The sequence below is a fragment of the Ursus arctos genome, unplaced genomic scaffold (genome assembly GCF_023065955.2).
Source record: "Ursus arctos isolate Adak ecotype North America unplaced genomic scaffold, UrsArc2.0 scaffold_1, whole genome shotgun sequence".
NCBI classification, from domain to species: domain Eukaryota; kingdom Metazoa; phylum Chordata; class Mammalia; order Carnivora; family Ursidae; genus Ursus; species Ursus arctos.
Window position 1 is genome coordinate 55769518 of NW_026622763.1, and position 15847 is coordinate 55785364.

General features: G+C 40.8%; 1 long non-coding RNA gene across 1 annotated transcript in view; it reads right to left on the reverse strand.

The window, feature by feature from the left end:
• Positions 1 to 8469: 8469 nt before the first annotated feature.
• Positions 8470 to 15847, reverse strand: part of LOC113248959 (uncharacterized) — a 31095-nt gene continuing 23717 nt past the window's right edge. Inside the window, exons 7-8 of the long non-coding RNA XR_008961537.1 lie at positions 9236 to 9395; positions 8470 to 9074 (exon numbers count right to left, since the gene is read on the reverse strand). This is a non-coding gene — a long non-coding RNA (uncharacterized LOC113248959). The remainder of the gene's footprint in view (positions 9075 to 9235; positions 9396 to 15847) is intronic.

The window sequence follows — 15847 nt, forward strand, 5'->3', positions numbered from 1 at the left end:
GGACAGAACAGCACTAAACTCCAGGCCCTGCCAGCCTCCCACAGCCAGGCTGCTGACACTTTTATTTGCTGGCATTTACAATGTTGCAGCAGCTCAGCCCTGCTCATGTGGCTGCTTCCAACACTGCACTTAGGCAAGGACTTTTGAGAGGAAAGCAAAAGGATGCTTCTCTAGGGTAAGAGGCCTCCACCAGTCCTGTTCACACAAAGGGGAACTGCATTGTCTCAAAAGCAAAAGCTTGGGATTGGTTAGTCTCCTAGTGTTTTCTACTTCACAATGTGATTACTTGTCTCTCTCTCTCTCTCTCTCTCACACACACACACACCTGTTAAGATATTTATCGTTATTTTTTCCTACTACTTATAATGAAGAAAAGCAATTTGCCATTTAAAACCACAGCTGCCTCCTAAGGAAAATGGCCATGTTAAAGGGAGGATAAGCATCTGCTAAAGCTGGAGACGGCCCAGTCATTGCACTGAGCTTTCTGCATATAAAAACAGGTGTAGATCCAGTCTGGAAGTCCAACTGAAGCAGTAGAGCTTAAGTGTGCTGCAAAAGAGACAGTGGGAAGAACTGGGCATTTCCGGCCGCCACTGTGCAGAGAAGTGTGGAAAAGCACAGGCACAGGAGAGAAGAGAGGCTGGCAAGACAGCCACAGGCCAGAGCACTCAGCTAGGGAGTGCACCGGGAAGAAATCCTCACGGTGGGTGGATTACAGGACTTGGCCCAACAGTAATGCCATCATTTATCCGCTGTGATATAACCTTGGGACCTGCAAACCTTAAGCGCAAATTATGCTAAATATAACAGCCTTGTTTACGTAAATGAGCAGGAGAGTTAAAACTTACCGAGATCTGGGACACCTGTGTAGTGCGGTGCGACTCCTGGCTTCTGAATCGGTCATGATCTCAGCCCCACGAGTTCGGCCGTGACTTCTCGCCTCGCGAGATACGGCCCCGAGAGCTCCAGCCCCTCACGCGATTGGCTCTGCTCTCAGCAGCAGTAGGCTTGAGATTCTCTCTCCCTCTCCGTCTGCCTGACCGGCTCATGGCTCTTGCGCACTTGAGCGCGCGCCCTCTCTCCCCCACCAAAATAAATAAATAAATCTTAAAAAAAAAAAAAAAAAAAAAAAAAAAAAGCTTACTGTGACCTACTATGTCTTAAACTCTGTAGGTTACAAGTACAAATTGAATCCTTACAAGGTATCATGAGGTAGGTGCTATTATTATCATAATCCTTCCCAGTCTACAAGTGAGGAAACAGACAAGTTAACACGCCAGTAAATGGCAAAGGTGGGATTTGTTGTTGCTGTTGTTTTATCAACCCCATAGTTTCATTTGTAAAGAACAAAACACGAAAAGACATATTTAAATGTACTCCAAAACCTTTAAAACCCCCATCGGTTTCTCTGATATGTATGTTAAAATGCTTGATATCACAATACTCTTTAAAGTTTACATTATGTTCAGACGAGGGGAAAAATCCAATTCTGATGCATTGTTAACAATACAAAGAAACACAATATAATTTAAATGCAGAATTGGGGGCACCTGGGTGGATCAGCCGTTAAGTGTCTGCCTTCAGCTCAGGTCATAATCCCAGGGTCCTGGGATCAAGCCCCCCATCAGGCTCCCTGCTCCGTGGGAAGCCTGCTTCTTCCTCTCACACTCCCCTTGCTTGTGTTCCCTTTCTCACTGTCTCTCTCTGTCAAATAACTAAAATCTTTAAAAATAAATAAAATTAAAATAAATGCAGAAATGTTCATTTTTTAAGAAACTACACAGGGTAATTTATACACAGTTCAGGTGTAACATGAGGATTTTTTTTTTTATGTTTAACACCCTCATTTGATTGACAACAGGAACCCCTGATTGTATCTCTCTACTGTCAATAAGATTTGGTTTGGAATAGACTGGAATAGACACACACAAATACATTTAGGAAATTGGATCAAGCATGATTCCCTCCCACATAACTCAAGAATGCCCTGGATGCCTTCAAATGAAAAGAAACTTTTTGATATATTTTCTTCACTCTGGTTCAATGTGATACATTTCTGGAGGTAATCTTTATTCTGTCCTTGAGAGGATGATCAGCTCAAGAAAGATCTGGGAGGAACTTAGATGATGGAGTTTCAGGGCCATATGTTTAACCACTGCACTATATGAAACTAGGGACAAAAGGAAATTGGGGCTGGAAGTGATAAGCCCCTAGAAATAGTCAAAATGCCTTAGATAAGGGCATTGGGCCAGTCTTCCCCAGATCTTACTGGGCAGGATGATCACAGCCGATGTCTGAGTTACACACTCTTCCTTTCATGTTGATTCATTGATTCAACACAAATATAACAAACCTCTTACAAGGTGCTAAGCAATGCATTTCACCTGAAGAAAACTATGAACAAGGCAGCCTGGCTCTTGTCCCCACAGAGTTGACAAGTTAAAGGAGAAAAAGAAAGATGGTCATTCCATGGCAATCAACATAATATAAGCTTGCTATAAGAGAAGTATAACATGCTTTGAATATACAGGAGGGGCTCCTAACCCAGACTTGGATGGCCGGACACGGCTTCTTGGAAAAAAAAATCTAAGTCCTAAAATCTTAATCGGAGTTATCCAAGAAGAGAGAGGACAAAGAGAAATCCAGCAAAAGAATCAGCATGTGCAAAAACCCACAAGCAAGATAGGCCATAGTCTGGTAGAGCTGGAACCATTCAGGAGAAAAATGAAAAGAAATGTACTTGGATATTTAAAATGGATCTGGATCGACATGCCAGATAAAGAAGTTACACTTTATGGGGCCCCTGGTTGGCTCAGTTGGTTAAACGTCCAACTCGATTTTTGCTCAGGTCATAATCTCAGGGTTGTGAGAACGAGCCCCACATTGGGCTCTGTGCTGGGTGTGGAGCCTGCTTAAGATTCTCTCTCTCCGGGGCGCCTGGGAGGCTCAGTCAATTAAGAGTCTGCCTTCAGCTCAGGTCATGATCCCAGCGTCCTGGGATCGAGTCCCACATCAGGGTTCCTTGCTTGGCAGGGAGCCTGCTTCTCCCTCTGCCTGTTACTCCCCCTGCTTGTGAGCTCTTTCTCTCTCTCTCTGACAAATCATAAATAAAATCTTTCAAAAAAAAAAAAAAAAGATTCTCTCTCCCTCTCCCTCTACCCATCCTCCCCCCAAAAGATAAAAAAATTAAACTAAATTAATTAATTTAAATTTTTTTAAAACCCTGAAACAAATAATACATTACATGTTAATTTAAAAAATAAAAAAAAATTTTAAAAAGAAAAAGAAAAGAAAAAAAAAAGAAGGAAGTTACACTTTATCACAAAGCCAATGAAAATGATTATTATGTTTTAGGTAAAAGAAGGATATGATTTATTCATTCAATAAATATTTATTGAACACCTAGTATGCGCCAGCCATTGCTCTGGATGCTCAAGGTAAATTGGTGAACAAATCAAAGATCCAGGGATGCCTGGGTGGCTCCGTCCGTTGAACGTCTGCCTTCAGCTCGGGTCATGATCCAGGGTCCTGGGATTGAGTCCCTCATCAGGCTCATTGCTCGGCAGGGAGCCTGCTTCTCCCTCTGCCTGCCACTCCCCCTGCTTGTACTCTCTCCCTCTCTCTTTCCCTCTCACTCTCTCTCTCGAAATAAATAAATAAAATCTGAAAAAAAATCAAAGATTCAGGCCTTATATGGGGGTAGAGGGTAGGCAGACAATTAATACTAAACATAAAAAGTAAATTATGCAGAATGTTAGAAGGGGATAGAACACTTCAAAACAAAACAAAACAAACAAACAAACAAAAAGCCATGCAGGGTACAACAGATTGGAGTGGGAGTGGGGGAAGGGAGCATGGCCAGATGCAATTTCAGAGTTGTCAAGGATAGGCCTATTACGGGCAATAGCCAGCAAAAACTTGCAGGATCTTATTGCCGGTCACTCTGCAACTCACAATCAACATATGTAAACAGATTATTAGACATTCAAAACAAAACTTAGGGCTTTTTCACGTTTGCTCAATGTCCACAGTCTTGCTTACCTAACTCAGAGTCATAGTCCCATTTTCATCCAGAAATATAAAATTACTTTATACTTTAGAATCTAGAAATTAACCAAAACCCAGAAATAAACTGAAATTTAGCCCAAACCTCAAGTATTTTCATAAGCTACTAATATCATATGTACCCCTTAGATATCTTTAACTACTTGAAACTTTCTATACCACTTATGCCTTATGTCCATCTCTTTTTAAAAGTGCAGCAGATTAAAAATATTTGATTTACATCTCTTTTTCCTACGGCCACCCCAAAGACTTGCTTCCCACTGGAAGACAAAAGCAACCATATTTGGTCATTTTGGTTTCTGTCCTCTCTTTTTTTCTTTTCTGAGTTTATAATTGTCAGGAACAGCTGTGTGCATTGCCAATGCCTTCCCCAAAACTAACAGGGCTCTAGCATACAAAACATCTATTCTGCTTCTAAATTTGTTTTTAATTATATTACAAGATGGAAAAAGAAATGCCTTAGCTGTTAACACTGGCTCGGTGGGGCCAACAGTAGACATAGAGCAGACACAAGGAAATACTTCAAAAAATTTTTTTAAGTTTGCCATGATTTAATAGCAGATATTCCTGGCTTTGAGTGAACTCTGCAATATCCCAGTGCGACAGGATAAATGATCGTCTACCACTATTAATTTTAGGTCATAATGTCTGAAATGCCGCTTCAAAAATAAATGCAGTATTTTCACTTTATTTGGTCAGGTAAATACTAAACTATTTTGTCATAATAACTTTACAACACTGTGTTTCACCTTGTCTTGCCTTGACTGCTGAAGGTAATAGGGACCGTTTTATTATGTCCATAAATTGAGTCAATTGACTTATCCTTATATCCTGTTTCCTGAACTTAACGAGAGATTCTGCATCATTAGGAAAACACACCATCCTGCAGCAGGATCAAAAGCAAAGGAAGCCTGATAATAAGTCATTTTGATTTCAGGGAATGTTCACCAGGCAAACTTTCAATATTCTGGCAGAAGTAAAACAAATAACTGGCTTTGCGAAGCATGGTGTGCTCAGAGCTGTACTTATACTGGAAACATCCCAGAAGGGTCCACATATAGGAAAAAAAAAATAGTGGATACGGAGTGGCACCTGTCATGAATCTGTAGATTTAGGTGGTTTAACATATCTATCAAACAGCACAAATCAAAATACTAAATATTTTTACAAGGAAACTTTTAAAAAGATTTTTACAGTCATCATTCTTAACATTCAGACTAACAATCACAATCATATTCTTGGATTAGATCGTACTGTGAGAAATAAATGGTGAAGCCGAGGTATTCCTTGTGGCTTGTGAATTCTGAAAGCTGTGAATTCAGAATTCTGAATTCTGAAATAACAAACAAATAACAATTTGTTATTGTTGTTGTTGCTTTACAGGGCCTGGGACATAGCTCAGTAAACAGTTGTGTTGTGGCGCTGCATTAACCAAGACAATGGCCAAGGTGATAATGTCCTCCACACTGCATTCAAAGGAGGATCAGGACCCAACCCCCAAATACTGATGGTAGAGACGATGAGCGATAATGATTTTAAATAATTTCTATCATAGACTGAACCTCTGCACTGTACTGAGCACTCCTCATAGATTACTTCCTTTGATCTTCACAACATTTCTATGAGTTAGGTACTATTATTACCATCATCATACAGGTGAGTAAATGTAATGTGCTGAAGTTCACACAGCTGTCAGGTGGCATCTGCTTCCAAAGCCTGAGCTTTTGGAATTCAGGGTCCAAATCTTAGAGGCTAACATGGAGGGGAGGCTCCCCTGCCAGCAGAAACAGCCACAGGAGCCTGGTAAGAGATAAGCAAAGACCCTACAAGTACCAAAGAAGGGCCCAAGACAATGGGCAAGGTTGAGCTGAGCAGGCAAATTTCTTGTGTAAGTGAACTTAGCTTGTTAGAGACCACACCCCCACCAGATATATTTTGGACCTACTACTGCTCTGGACCCCTTCCACCTGCTAAGACCACAAGAGAACTGTTCTGCAAGAACCTAAGGACTTCCTCCTCATTACCTTACAGAATGCCCAGATTCTCCCTGGGATCTCTAGATCAAAGAATTTGAAGATCTCCAGCTTCATAATAACAAACACCACCAGAGTAACTACTCCCTGAAATATTGCCCCAAATGCTTATGTGCTGAGGACCCAATTCAAGCCCACTGAGAGTGGGTAAACTGCAAGCAGTCCCACTAGACAGCAAGCCCAGGAGCAACAATATAGAAACCACTGCAGGCTACAGTTACATAAGCCAAGTAAGTTAGAGAACTGAGTGATTACTACTGAATTTCATTCATATTGTAGACCATTGAGATACACAAGTATTCCCATTCTCCACTATCAGGAAGTATAAGTAAGATTCATCTAGCATTCTGTTGGAATCATCCAAAGGAAAAAAAAAGAATTATAAACCTGGATATGCCTGTAAGGAGTCCAAATATAAATTATTGTTAGCTAATGTCCAAGGATGACAGTGGCATGTCCTAGCCTCTGCCAACTTTCCAGCTTCATCTTATTCCACTCCTCCTCCCTCACTGCTCTTCAGCCACATAACTACCTTCTAATCCCACTTCAGGGCTGCACATGCATTGTTTTTCTGTCTGGAATGGTACTCTTCACTCACACTCATTACCTGGATAACTCTTGGTATCTTTTGAGATGGAAGTAACAGAAACTCAAACTCAACTGGCTCACATAAATAAGAAACACATCAAAAAATCCAAAGCTAGGGGTGCTCCGCAGTTGATTTTTCAGCTTAAGAAAGCTAAGATGAACCAAGAATCTTTCTATCTTCTTGCTCTGCCTTTGGTGAGTGGGATTTGTCCTCAAGTGAGTTCCACTCAAGGTCACCAGACATGACAACTTTCAGAGGCGAAAGAGTCACCCCTTCCTTGTAAAGAGTAAGGAAACCATTCCCAAAAGTCTTCTAGCAGACTTCTCTTTGGTCTCAATAGCCAAAATTGTAACACATGTGCTAACTAATCACATGCTCTAACTTAACACATACCTAAGCCAATCAATGGCAAAGCCACTAAGACTATCACTATTAACTCAGATCAATCAAGATCTATATTCTGGGGCCAACTTCCCTAAGAACATGGCTAGATAGAGGAAGTTGGATACATAAAAATTAACATGGAGGATGGTAGTCATCAAAGGAAAAAAGAGGAAAGGGAAATTGGGTATTTGGGAAACAATCTATAGGGTGTGTTATAAACAACCCTTAGAGTTTGTTACAGATGTCGTTTTCTCAAGGAAAGACTTCTCTGAAACCTACCCCACACCCAGACTCTGACCTCCCCACTACAAGCTATCAAAGAACACTCTACTGGGGCACCTGGGTGGCATAGCCTTAGGTTAAACATCTGACTCTTGGTTCGGCTCAGGTTGTGATCTCAGTGTTGTGGCATCACACTCAGTGAGAAGTGGCTTGAGATTCTGTCTCCCTCTTCTTCTGTCCCTCCCACTCATGCCCACTCTCTCTCTTTCTTTATCTGTCTAAAATAAATAATCTTTTTTTTTTAAAAAGCACTCGACTTTTTCATCAGAGTTTATTACATTATAATTAAATAATCATGTGCATGAATATATACTTAATGTCTTTCTATCCCACTATACTCTCTTGTTTATTGCTCTAGCCACAGCAGCTAGCATGATACCTAGCAGAGTTCTTTGGCCAAAATGGGGTCTCCTTCCACCACTGGAACTGTACTGCTGTCAAGACCCCTCTTCATCCCTTTCCTTCAAGACATACAATTTTCACTAGGTCTGCTCCATGGACTCTAAGATGATGACAGCAGCCAGCGGCCTAGGAGTCTGTCTGCCTCCATGCCTCACTGCCAGCAGCACTGTTGGCCAGTGACATGCCCTGCTCCATCACCCTTATCCATAAAGGCAGCTTGTGTTAGCCCCTGCCAAGAGCGCAGATGGCCAGGCTGTGTCCAGCTTAATCTCCTAAGGAGGCATATTTCCTCTTGCAGCTCACAACCTCCAAGAACAAGTAGCCTATGAGACAGAAATTTGGCACTGGCTAGTCAAAATTTCTCCAAACCAGTCTCTCCGGTGGCATCAGAGTAAGATGCATAACTGTGTTTTATTCCTTCCCTTTGAGAGAACAACTGAGCTAGAAACACTGAGTTCTTTGGAGTTAAACACACTTTGGAAAATTATTTAATCTTTCTGCATCTCCTTTTGCTCATCTTTAAAATGGAGAAAATCATCATTCTCCCATGATGATGCTGTAAGGTACCATGCAATAATGACTATAATATGTAACAGATAATAGATTTCATCGGTCTTGTTGCATTGACATCTACCAGAGGGGAGGTGGGTGGGGGGTGAAATAGGTGATGGGGACTAAGGAGTGTGTTTGTTGTAATGAGCACTGGGTGATATAGGGAAGTGTTGAATCACTATATTCTACACCTAAAACTAAGGTAACACTGTATGTTAACTATACTAATTAAAATTTAAAAAATAAAAATAAATAAAAAATAAACTGTATGAGGCCACCATCCAATGGAAAGTGGTGAGGGGTGGTGTGATGGGCCTCAGAACTACACATTGTTCACTAGAGATAAGACAACAACTTTGATTCTGCCAGGACTTGTTGGCCAGGCCTGGACAGTACTTCCCTAAGGAGCTAATGAAGGTTTCTGTGTTTAGAATGATTTGAGAAACTTCATCATTAGAAATTAAGATAAGTAATTTTAGAAATTAAAATTAAGACTCAAGAGTCCAAAATTCCAGTTACAATACTCTAAAGGAACAGTGGGAATCATGACCATGAGAACTTCCAGCCACTTTTTTCTGGAATCTTACAGCTTCTTCTTGTTATCTCTTACCTCTCCCTTTAAGGAGACTGGATGTTAATCTTCAAAGTCAGCTGGGAGTCAGTTGGTCGAAAACACTGTATCTATCTTCTGGAGAAAAGAATAGCAGGGTGAAAGGTGGCTGGTGGCTGCTTTTTCAAGTAGAAGGAAGCAACCTGCATCCCAGGACCTGCACCAAGGAGGGGGGAAAAAAGACATCTCAAGACCACTGGGCCAGAGGACTGTCTATCCCCTCCAAGGGCTTTCAAGACCATTGCTCCCCAATGGCAACATGCCTTTCCAAGCAATGTCTTTTCTTGCCCTCAATAGATGTGGTGAGGCCATACTAACTCAGGTCAATCTTAAGCTGTGCTGGATGAAGAATGGACATTCCTTTTGCAAATGGACTGCTCCTTTCTGCCCATGGCTCCTTCACCCCCACGCCCTGCAGAGGGGCAGTCAACACTGTAAGAGATCACACTCCAATGAATGCAGTGGCAGTGATTCCGACCTGAAGAGTTCAAGAAAAGACATGGTTGGAAGATGTGTTGTTCTACATTTATGCCATAAATTTAAGAATGAAAAATTTAAAACTACAAGAAAATGATTGTTTGCATTTCCCCACATACTCTGAGTAAGACTTGCATTTGTGGTCATCAAGGAAATACGGTATAGTCTCAGTACAGTCTGAGAGGCATTGGAAGCCAGTATTCAAGCATGGCAAAGTGGATGATGCCATAACATGACTAATGATATATCCAGCATTAAAATAAATGGTATTAAGGTACCGCAGCAGCAAGAAGATGTACACTGTTTCAATGCAAAAAGTTCTGAAGAGTTATATCATTGTAATAATAGTATTGCTACTTCTTTATTGCACGGGAGAGAAGAAATCAGCCAGGAACAATGCGATTAATGAGAACATGAAGAGATGTCTGGACACGTGCACTGACTAGACAATACACAAATATGTAAATCCCTCTACTACACCCATTATGTAAATCTTCATCAACAAATCACTTCACTTCGCATAGACCCGTGGATTTTTTAACACATTTTTAATCGAATCACATAAATAGTTGGAGTCCCACAAAAACATATTTGCCCAAGTCTCTACACACTTTCAAGAAAGTCAGATGCCCTGTCTCTTGAGGTCAATTCTCCCCTCTACCATAGAAATAAAATTTTAGCTGAACACATGATCACATAATATTTTCCAGCCTCCTTTGTTATGAAGTATGGCCATTTGACACTTGGGGGTTATGCCTCTGAAAAAGAAATGGGCAGGCCCTTCTTTGACCCTTTTCCTTCCCCCTGCTGGCTGGGATCTGATGAGAACTGAAGCATTCATACCACCAGAAATAGAACCCTGGAATTAGGATGGTGGAGTCCCACAACCAGCACAATCCTCTACACGGTCCTGTGAGACAGAATGAAAATCCCGGTTTATTTAAGCCCCTGTATTTTGAGGTCTCCTTGCAATACCAATTTACTTTGGGGGAGCCAGGGCATGGAGCCTGCAGGAGAATAAATCCAGGATTCAGTTGTACACTTCAGTTCGAAATTCCTAGGAAATATCAAAATGGTGATATCACATGAAGAGTTGGATCCATGTCTTCATGAAAGACATAAATTCAAGCCTTGGCAGCATATAGATTTTAATCAACCTTATTGAGGTACAACTTACAATAAATTGCACCTATTTCATGTACTCAATTTCATGAGTTTTGACTGCTATATTCCCTTAAGAAACCGCTGCACAGTGAAGGTACAGAACATTTCCATCACCCTGAAAGGTTTCCCTGTGCTCTTTTGCAGTCCATCCCTCCCTCTGCCCTGGGCCTCCGGCAATACTGATTGGCTTTTTTTAATTTAAATTCGATTAATTAACATATAATGTATTATTTGTTTCAGGAGTACAGATCTGTGATTCATCAGTCTTATATAACACCCAGCGCTCCTTACAACACATAACCTCCCCAATGTCCATCACCCAGTTACCCAATCCCCCCAACCCCCCTCCCCTCCAACAACCTTCAGTTTGTTTCCTAAGATTAAGAGTCTCTTATGGTTTGTCTCCCTCTCTGATTTCATCTTGTTTCATTTTTTCCTCTCTACCCCTATGATGCTGATTGGCTTTTTGTCCTTATAGATTAGGTTGCATTTTCTAGAATTTTAAATAAAGGTAATCATCTAGTACATATGCTCTATGTCAGTCTTCTTTCACTTAGCATAATGCATTTGAGATTCATCCACAGTTATGTGTAGCAGTTTTTTTGTTCTTTTTTGTTGCTGAGTAGTATTCCATTGTATAGATAACACATTTTCTTTATCCATTTACCCACTGATGGACTTTTGAGTTGTTTCCAGTTTGGGGCTATTGTGAATGAAGCTGCTGTGAACATTGATGTACAAGTCTTTATGTGGACTTGTGCTTCCCATATAGATGGATTTTTAATCTTTAGAATCTTTTGAATGATTCTTCTCAAGAATTTGAGAAAGTAAGAGAGCCCAGGACCAAGCTCTGAGTTATTCTGTGTAGAGTCTGGACAGAAGAGGAGAAGCTCCCAAGACAGAGTTGGAAAGAAAGGAGAGAGAGAAGTAGAAGAAAACCAGTTAAATGTGGTGTTGTTGAAGCCAAGAGAAAAAGTATTTCAAAATAGCAGTGATTGACAGTTTTGACAAATGCTACTGTGAGGTAGGATGAGATGTGCACTAAAAAGTGTCAATTAAATTTGATAACATGAAAGTAATTGACAACCTTAGTAAGATGAATTTTGGTGGGGAGGTAAAGGTGAAAACCAAATTGGATGCAAAAAATGAGGAAGTGAAGTAATTATCTATGTACAAGTCTTCTTGGAATCTTCAGTATGAAAAGCAATTGATGAGAAGGTGAACCTAAGGGAGAACTATTTTCAGTAGTAGATACAAAAGCACATTTGAGGGGGTCCTGGGTGGGTCAGTCAGTTGACGGTCTGACTCTTGATTTTGGCTTGGGTCATGATCTTGGGGTTGTGGGACCAAGCCCCGCATTGGGCTCCGCACTGGGCAAGGAGCCTGCTTAGGATTCTCTCTCTCCCTCTGCCTCTCCCCCATGAGCTTGTAGCTTTCTTTCTCTCTCTCTCTCCCCCTCCCCAAAAACAAGAAGATGCATGTTTGAATAATGATGGGAAAGATTCCATTTGGGAATGGATGCAGGGAAGATAAATGAATGAATGACTGGGTTTGTCCAATACAAGAATTTCACTATGGAATGAGTTGGGCAAGGAGACTGAGGGTATTTTCAAGAAAGAGGTTGAAATGGCCATGTAATTTATGCAAGTTGGGAAGAAAGTAAAGATAGGAGAGATGGAGAGGTTGGTGGACAAGAAATCTCAGTGAAGTGCTGCTGTTGTAGAAGCAGGAAGGAGAGGAAGTAGGGGTTGAAGGGTAGCATGTTTGAATAAGTGACTTCAAAGCAGTGCTGTCTCTGGCAATGACAAGTCTACAGCCTGACTATAGAAGTGGGTGACTGCGTTCCAGCGGAAGAGAAAGTCGTTATTGATGCAGACGTCAGGGAACTGAGAGGCAGGGTGCTCACTGTGTGGGTTGTTCACATAGACAATGGATTTGCCAAAGGCGAAGGCAAGAGTTGGGCTACGGAAGAACGCCGGTGCCAGACAGGCTCTTCTCTGGCAAAAGGTCAGACTCCCTCATTGGGATGAACTGGGCTTGAGAGAGGAGAATTCCAGCAGGGGGGGAGGGGGAGCATAAACACATGAATACAGGCTGTAGGATGACTGCAGCAGGTTTTGGGCTTCCTCCTCAAATCCAAAAGATATGACCATCCATGAGTGTGAGGGCACAGGGCAGGAATATGGCTTTTGTGGAATTAGTCAGAAAACCATTCTTGTGGCATTTATGTCTTAATGAAAGAATACTAGAGAAAATCTATGTTTCTGCTATCTCCAGCAGAAGTTGTTCATGTAGCCAAAGTACCAGTCCTAAGAGATACAGTCACCATTATTTTATATTTATTACTGTACTTAATCTTTTAAGGAAACAGGATTAGCTTTCAGATTAAACACCATGTAAATGTTGCACTGTACTCTAATTAAAATGAATAAGCTAATTAAACCAGAAAAAAAGTTCACATAAACCCTTGGGAGTGTAGCATTAAAGAATATACCCTTTGTTAATGCTTTGTGATGTGAATAAAGATTATAACACATTAGAGATAAATATTAGTTGCATTTTGTTATATTTAAGGTTCCTGGATCATATATCATACTATTAATGGCTAGCTTATATTAATTATGTCTGCAGACCAAAGCAATATTTGACAATATATGATATATAGAATATTATAACATGACTCAATTCTGAATAGCATTGTTAGCATAGATTTCAACTCTCATTTTCAAGTCAGATTTCTGGGAATTCTTGCATTTAGTTAATGCCAGTAAAAATGAGCCTTTAAAGGAAAAAACAACAACAACTTTGTAGAAGTAAAGGCAGAAATGCATTCATTTCATCCTGCTTGTTACACTAGGATCCTAAGTATGTGTAAGGGTTCCACTGGAGCTATTACTACCAAGTAAGGGAAAGTGCCTGGTAGCTTTCAATGAGTGTTCAGTCCACAGCTCATTGCCACTGAAGTCAGGCCACGGTCTGCTGTGTAAATGGGCACTGTGGGGCTCTTTAATGCAGATTATGGGTACAATAGGCCATTGCTGCTCTTCTCTGCATAAACACATTCTTGGGGGAATTTAAATATGTATACTATTGCTCAAACTCAGTATAATTTCTGTTCTTATCAGTTAAGTCACATCGCTTTAATAAGAACTTTCTCAATTTGCAAATGAGTAACTTCTCCACTAAGTTATGGATATTACAGTCCATCAAGACTAAGTGTCCAAACCCTTTCACAGTTTGTCCTTAATGTGGATTAAGGCACTTAGTATCCCCTCATTTAGTGTGGATTCTTGACAATTCCTGCAACAGTCTCCTTGAATTCAATTTATTCTGAGATCATAGCTGGAAAGATGGATGGATGGATGGATGGATAGATAACTGATGAAAGATGGATAGATAATGGATAGACAGAGAGAGAAATAGACAGCTAGACAGATTTGGGTAGAGGTGGTCGTTGATATCAACAACTATGTCTCAGAGTCCTTTTTTCTCCATAGAACCATTCATTCACAGACAGCTGACAGTGTCCTGGAGAATTCTCCACCAAGGAGCCAGCTGTGTGAATCAGACAGAAGCCACACATGAAGAACTGGTAGGGTATCTATCCAAATGCCTCCTGGTCACCCCCAGTAGCTTCAATAACACATAACCTACATCGTTACCGTTGCCCACCTCAACAACAACCACTCTTCACATGAGGGTCCCAATAGTCTTGTGCAGAGTATTCATCCCAGCCAATGTATCATTCACAGTTAAACACACGTTTAATCTATTTACCTAATTAACCTGTGTCATTTCAAACTTGCATGGGAGAGAAACGTTTGAAAAACCCCTCCCCCCCCACTCCACAATTTTACTGAACTGCCTCACAACCCGAATTGCGCTCTGCATCCTACAAATCACTGAAAAACTTGTAGGCTTTCATTGGCCCCACCAAAAACAGAGCTGAGCTAAGTTTGTTTTTGCTGCTTGCAGATTTGACTACATATTATTTTTATTGTTAGCATTATTATATTGCAGTTTTATAGCCTCTTTTTTTCTGAGTAGAAAGAATTTCATCCTCCCCCTTCAGGATCACTTTTCATTTTCCAGAGAATGGAAGAGAAATAGAAGACAAGGAGAAGAAAAACAGCGACAGTAAAAAGAATCAAAAGGAAAATGGAGAGGACATAATATTTGGAACAAGTCCTCTCTACCAAGTATCGATGGATTCCCACACCATGAGAAATGCATTTAAATCCAATTCTTATTTAGGCACTAATACCTAATTATTTAACCTTAATTTAGTTCTTTTATTCAAAGCAGTTTTATATTATAACTATACATATGTATATATATATACATATATATGTTATAACATGTTATAACATAATGATGTTATATTTATATTATAACAGTGTTATATAAATTATAATTATAATAGCTAACATGTATTGAATGCTTACTGTGTGCAAGGCGTTGCTCTAAGTGTTTCATGTATGATCAATCTTTATAACAACCCTTTGGGGTAGATATCATTTTATTATCCTCATTTTGTAGCTGAGGACACTGAGTTACATACCCTTGGTCAAGTGCCACTAAGAGAGAGTGGAGCTGAGATTTCTCTTTTGTTATCACTGTAGCCCTAAGGTAGATAGGAGTATCCCCTCCTCCTTACAAGGGAGGCTCTGAGGCCAGGTGATGAGCCCAAGGCTACAAATAATAGCAGATCTGGGAATAGAAGAACCACAACTGGAACCGGGTCTCTTCACCCAAAATGCGGTGATTTTACTCCAAGAGAGTGCAGTATCTTAGAGCAGAATATACTTTGATGTGCTCGTGTCTAACCCTTTAAAAACGTGTTGTGCCTGTATCAATGGTGAGAACCCAGAGCAGTAGCACAGGGCTGGGCACATGGTAGGAACAGAACTGTCAGTTTCCCAGAATGTCCTCTTTACCATCATCTTGTTTTACAGAACAGAAGCTAGAAATGGCTTCTGTTTCTCTGAGGTGATTGAGGTATTGCGAAAGACCACCAAGGAACTTCAGGGCACCAGCCCCATGGGAACAGCCATGACAGAACTTCCCCACTGTCACTCCAGCTCTGCCAGAGAAGGCTGAATCTAGAGGGAACTGTAGGGATGGTGGAGCCAGGGGGAGGCTGATAATCTCACCACCCCAGCCAGGACCACCTGCCTTCACCAAGAAATCCCTGTTCTTCTGAAAGTCAGGCCAAGTAGGGGTCAAGAAGGACCCTCTGCACCCCTAAAGCTCTAATGAGCTATGAGACCACAAACATGTCATTTCATC